Here is a 7,010-nt window from a genome sequence, read left to right on the forward strand (position 1 = left end):
CACTTTGTTCTTTGTTAAGATCGATATTAATTTTCCTTGACTGATATTTGCTCGTCTTTCCGTTTTCGCCTTTAAGGATACTTGTTAAGGGCCTGGCGATTGCCGCGAAGTTTTTAATGAAGCACCTGTAGTAACTTGCTAGTCCTAGAAAGGATCTAAGTACAAACAAAGTTTTTGGGGGGGGGGGAACTCTTTGATAGCCTTCACTTTTTCAGGTGATGTCCGCAGCCCCCCTTGTGACACTATGAATCCCAGATATTCAACGCTCTTTTTAAAGAACTTTGACTTTTCTTGGGATACTTCATGCCGGCCTCAAGAAGTTTTTGTAATACCCAATTGATATCGTTAATATGGTCTTCTTTGGTTTTGGAGAATATTATAACATCATCGACATAAACGTAGCATATCTTAGATATTCCTTCTCTTAAAACATCATCTATGGCTCTCTGGAAAATACTTGGAGCATTCTTGAGTCCGAAAGGCAGTCTACAGAATTCGTATTTGCCGTTATTTATCGAAAAAGCCAGTTCTATCTGGTGGAAACCTGACTTGAGGTCAAGAGTGGTAAAAAATTTGGACTCTCCCATATTTGACAGTATTGTCGAAATCATAGGGATAGGGTATCTATCGTCCACTGTTTTTTGGTTCAACTTCCTAAAGTCGATAACCAATCGCTTTTTTTAAACCCGTTTTGGTCAATTCCTTTTTTATCTACAACCCAGGTTGGGTTGTTATAAGGAGATTTGGATGGCCTTATTACGCCGTCCGCTAGAAGTTGTTTAACCTCTGCGTTGACGAACTCGGTTACACCCATGGGGTGCGGGTATGATCTGGAATATACCGGCTCCCCGTCCGTTTTTATCGTAGCTACCGTGTTAATGTTGAAAGGTAGCGCCTCGTCTGGATCGGTTTTTTATTATTATTTTATCAAAAGCAGTTTTTACTGCGGGGGGCACGTCACCATCATTGATTTTAATGAAATTTACATTCTCAACTCTTGTAAACTGAATTTTCTCAGTTCCGTTATTGGTGTGTAGAACATTTCCAGTAAAATCGAGTTTCGCATTTACTTGTTTAAGTAAATCGAGCCCGATAATACCGTCAAAGTCTTTAAGAGCGCTAAGGATAAAAAAAGGAGTTTTAGCCTTGAATACCGAAATCAGGCATTTTTTATTTATCTTAGTAATGCCATGGATTGATTTTACGTCGAATGGGGTATCCACTGCCACTATGCCTTTGAGCCCCGGGAGTGGAGAGATGAAATTCTTCGAGGTGCCCGTGTCAATTAACAATTTTATTTCTCTTCCTGCTAGCCTACGTGTGACGTATGGAAGCAGGGACTTTACCCTAAAAAATTACAAGACTCATCTGCATCTAGATCATCCTGAATTTCCGTGGCGGACGCCTGAGCAACGGACTCATAATCTTCTCCACCAGATTCTTCTTCTGGCATGAAGTTGATTTTTTGTTGTGTTCGTGCTGACTGTCCCTTTTGCCATGTCGTGGGTTGCCTGAATCGAGATGAGGTGGCGTCCACCTCCATCGGTTCTGTTTTAGTTTGTCCCTGATTATTTCCCCCATTAGTGTGTAGTTTTTGCCGGGACGAACCAGTTTGATTATTGCCTCCTCTTTGAGGTCTTATGAAATGAGGGTTTTTTTTGATCGCCCCCGAATTTTGATTTTGCTCTTGGTATTGTGAATTTTTCCAACCAGCCTGGCGCTGGTTGTTTTGGTTAGTTGGCCTATAAGTCTTTTCGTCGTTATGCCGAGCGAAAGTGGCCGCGAAAATACTCCTTTCATTACTCGATTCGGCTTCTTGAGCTAATGCTAATGTCGACGGTAAATCAGGTGGTTGTGCTGGAAAAACAGCTACTTTTAATGATTTTTTTAAACCTGATATAAACGCGTGTAAAGCGTCGCTCCTAAATTGTGTGTTTAAAACAGACGCCGCGGCGGCGTCGTGCGTCATTATTGTTTTGTTTTATTTTTATACCCTTGCAGAGGGTATTATAATTTCAGTCAAAAGTTTGCAACGCAGTGAAGGAGACATTTCCGACCCTATAAAGTATATATATTCTTGATCAGCATCACCAGGAGAGTCGATCTAGCCATGTCCGTCTGTCCGTCTGTCCGTCCGTCTGTCCGTCTGTCCGTCTGTCCGTCTGTCCGTCCGTCCGTTTCTACGCAAACTAGTCCCTCAGTTTTAATGCTATCTGCTTGAAACTTTCCCAAAAGTTGTCTTTCTATTGCAGGTAGTATATAAGTCGGAACGAGCCGGATCGGGCCACTATATCATATAGCTGCCATATAACTGAACGATCGGAAATGCCATAACTTTGGTGTTTTTAAAGTTAGGAAGTTGGGATTTTCTATGAGTTTTATTTTTGGCCAATTAATCCGACCTACCGAATTTCATAAGGATCGGACGACTATATCCTATAGCCGCCATATAATTGATTGATCGGAAATGCCATAACTTTGGTGTTTGTAAAGTTATCAAGTTGGGATTTTCTATGGGTTTTATTTTTGGCCAATCAATCCGACCTACCAAATTTCATAAGGATCGGCCGACTATATCCTATAGCTGCCATATAACTGAACGATTGGTGTTTTTGCCATAACTTTGGTGTTTTTAAAGTTAGGAAGTTAGGACTTTTTATGAGTATTAAGAATATATGAATATATGAATAATTTTGAAGAATATAATTTACAGAATATTCTGCAAGGGTATATCAACTTCGGCTCCGTCCGAAGTTAGCTTTCCTTTCTTGTTTTTTATTTACTATTCATAAATGTTTTTAAGTTCTAAAATATTATCTTGTGTATTTTTTATATTATTTCTTTCGGTGAATTTATCGATTTTGGCTTCTTCCAAAAAAAAAATTTACACAAAAACTTTGGTTTTAAAATATTTCATATTTGGTAAAAATTTAAACCAATTCTCCCGGTGTATTTTTTGAAATACGAGACGACACGGTAAGTGTTATTTAAGTTTAATCGTTTTATTTCTCACAGATTTAGCGAACGGTTTTATGTTTGAGTTTTTATTTAATATAATAATTCGGACAAATAGCCTACTTACATTTTCTTAAATATTCTTATAATTGTTGCTGGATTCTGCTGCTGTTGCTGTAGATCCCACGGATGGGGCGAGGGGTTTCCCTACAGCTCCCTTTTGCTCAATTATTCCCGCGGAGGGGGGCGAGTGGTTTCCCTACAGCTCCCTGTTGCTCAGTTACTCCCACGGAGGGGGGCGAGGGGTTTCCCTACAACTCCATTTTGCTCAATATTATTCCCGCGGAGGGGGCGAGGTGTTTCCCTGCAGCTCCCTTTCGTTCCTCTCTTGGTTATAAACTTGCAAATATTTTGTTTTCTCGCCAAACTTTGTTGCGCGTTCTGTTTTATTTGCGTTCACATAAACACTTGCACTTTTGTAATATTCGTTCCACTTTTTGGAATTTGATTTAATTTTATTGGGTTCTATATTTTCAATTGATTCCACTTTTTCACTTTTTTTTAATTTAATTTTGGTGGATTTTTGAAAATTATTCCTGTTGGGCGACAGTTATTTAGTTGTGTTTATTTATTTAGATACCAAGGTATTTCTTTATTTCACTTAAGCCTTTTCAAGCCAAAGATATTTTAATTCATACAATGGATTGTTAATTATAATGTTGAACTAACTTAAAGCTCTGTCCCGGTCGCACCATGAAGCCCTTATTTGCGCTGCAGCGCAGTCGCCTAAGTGCGATGTCAGCATTCCGTATCCAGCTAGCGACAATCACTCGCTGCAGGCGTGTTGGGACCGAGCCTCGGGCAACTGCCCCGGGAATGCGCGATCAGCAGTTTCGCCCTTGCGCGTGTTGGCCGTCGGATCCGGTCTGCAATTTGGCAATTTTTCCAAATTCTTTTTGCGCGTGTTAACTTATATTATCCAAAGTGTGGGGAGCCGATTTTTTAAAAGCATTTTAGAAAAACTTGCAGAGCTACAATGTGATTAAATCTTACATATATAATTAGAATTTTCGTTTTTCAATATTTTTGCATTCTAAAGTTTTTGATTACGTGCCTAAATGGCGAGAATATCAAAAAATAAAAGCAACCCTCATGTTCCAAACATCATGTTTTCATGTCTTTAACTAAACATTTTTTTGTATGTCGTTTAAAAACATATGTACATTCTTCGGTATTAAGCTACAAAGTAAGGGACTTATATTATTTAGAATTGAACTAATACCTGTACTCGAATACTTTTGGTTTTTTTGGCTCACCTTTGTACGACAAATATGAATAATGATGTTAAATCGAACGCTAATGAAGTTCGCCCTCTGATCCATAAGTATACAAAAACATTTCTCCTTTGTTTTCTCAAAAAAAAGAAAAGTGCATCAGAGACCAATTAAACTACAAACTACAGTCCTTTGGTTTATAGTTATATATATGCATAGTTTTTTGTTCAAACAAGCCATAGTGTGTCGGACTTAAAAATCAATTAAATATTTTTCTGCTCCACAGAAAAGAATAATTTTTTAATTTATTCTTAAATATTTATGATACTATGCTTCTAAAGAAGTGCTTATAATTGACCAAGCCTTTTTTAACTTTCTTAATTCACGGATCCGTCATCTGTGGTTCACAGCATGACCAGCTTGTGTCCCGGCGTCGGCTGGGTACGTAAATTGTTTAAATAATAGCTAAATTGTTAAATTACTTTTCATAAGACTAGGACCCACCCCAGTCAGGTGTACGAGGTGTGTTCAAAAAGTAAGGTGACTTTTCAAATTTCGCGGGCAACATATTTTCGATTATCGATTTTTTTGTTTTGTTATATTGGTACACTCTTCCCTAACATCTGTACCAAGTTTCAATGGAACATCCTCTTTTGTTTGGTTGTGAGAGGCGTAAAGTTACAAGTTATTTTGCGAGCTCGGCGATTTTTTGCTATCGAAAAATATGGATCAAAGGATTTGCATCAAATTTTGTGTAAAAAATAAAATTAAGTGCTCTGAAACACTTGAAATGTTGACAGTGGCATACGGTGAAACTGTTCTGAGTAAAAAAATGTGTACAAGTGGTACAAACTCTTCCAAGATGGCCGGGAAGATGCCAATGACCAGCCTCGCTCTGGACGCCCAAGCACGTCAACAACTGATGAAAACGTTCAAGCAGTGACGAAAATTGTTTTGGAAAATCGTCGAATCACTATCAGAGAAGTTGCTGAAGATGTCGGTATATCGCTTGGCTCGTGCCATGAAATTTTTTCAAACGTTTTGGGTATGAAGCGAAGTTTGTTCCGAAATTGCTGAATTTTGACCAAAAGAACCGTCGCATGAGCATCGCTCAAGAGCTGTTGAATGACGTCAACGACGACCCAGATTTACTCAAAAGGGTCATAACTGGTGACGAATCATGGGTATATGGTTATGATATCGAAACCACAAAATTTGATGCAAATCCTTTGATCCATATTTTTCGATAGCAAAAAATCGCCGAGCTCGCAAAATAACTTGTAACTTTACGCCTCTCACAACCAAACAAAAGAGGATGTTCCATTGAAACTTGGTACAGATGTTAGGGAAGAGTGTACCAATATAACAAAACAAAAAAATCGATAATCGAAAATATGTTGCCCGCGAAATTTGAAAAGTCACCTTACTTTTTGAACACACCTCGTATTACGTCTAGCATCAAGTAGAAACACCTCCCGTGATCCTTTAACCGTTTTCGGCCGTCCAGGTGTTCAACCTGTTGGAGGTGCTTGTCCACCTGGGCGCGCAGGTGCAGCATAGCAAAGAATTTAAGCCTCAAATGTTCCATTCTATTAAAAACACAACAATTAAGAACTTTCAACAACGGCGCCAAAACTGTAGGACCACTTTGGAGAAAACGCAAAAAGTCCCGTAAGGCCTTGCGAAAGTGGCAAGACAACGCCTATATTTGCGTTAAACCCCAAAGGTGGTCACGCTGCCTGGACCTTAAATCTGTGTGTCGCGAAATTCTCTGTTCCGCCGCATTTTCCGCGAGAAAAAAGTGCTGTCGACGTGAGCCGGGGGTGAGGGGCAGATCGGAGCGATCAGTTTTCCGTGGAAAGTGATCGAATACACCAGTTTTCCCGTCGCGTGTGTTACCCTTGTGCAATACAGTGCTACCAGACCGTCAGTGTTGCCCCCATCAAGACCCTCCCCACCCCGGCGTTGCCAGCCGCCCCATCCCGGCGCTGCCATTTCACTGTTACCTCCAGTCCTAACAGATGTTAATATGCTGCTCTGCTCGTGTAGTATTGTAATATTGTAGTGTTGAGTAATTTTAGTCAACGATTATTTGGATAGGTGGCGCTGCCAGCATTGAAAACTTGTCGATAAGCTCAATCTAAAGTTCCATCTACCGGAAATAATAATTGCTCAACAGAGCTCCGCTGTCATAGCGAAAGTACCCACAGAAGTGAGTTCTGTAGTTTAAATTCCAGAACAATTGCTACTATTCGAACGTCAAACATTCAATTATTCATTTAATTAGTACGATTTGAGCATATTGCTCTGTTGAGCAATTATTTTCCGCTAGGTGGTTCTTAAGCTTAGGCGGCCGCAAAGCTTGCATCGTCTTGACCTATAGAAATCTTTTCAGTGCTAGCAGCGCCACCTATCCCAGCAAGCTTGAAAGATTTAGTTAAGCCAAAACTTCGTTTACTTAAAGTACTCAATATTTTAATATCAGGGCTCGGCTTGCCAAAGCCTGATTTATTTCTTGTTTGACATTTTGTATTTGTTTTGTTTATAATATATACAAAAATATTGGCGCAATTAAGCTTAATTTATATTAAAAAGGACCCCAGTGTGACATGCAACCATACATAATTGCATTCTTACAAATTAACATTTGTTTTTTGATCAAAAAGTCAATAGTTGTTTTTATATATCTCGTTCAGTCGTCTGGCTAAAACTATACTAATTTTAAGGATGATCCTCCTATTACAGATAGAACGAGGACAAAGCTAACTTCGAGAAGCCGAA

Source organism: Drosophila rhopaloa, unplaced genomic scaffold (genome assembly GCF_018152115.1).
Source record: "Drosophila rhopaloa isolate 14029-0021.01 unplaced genomic scaffold, ASM1815211v1 contig_203, whole genome shotgun sequence".
NCBI lineage: Eukaryota > Metazoa > Arthropoda > Insecta > Diptera > Drosophilidae > Drosophila > Drosophila rhopaloa.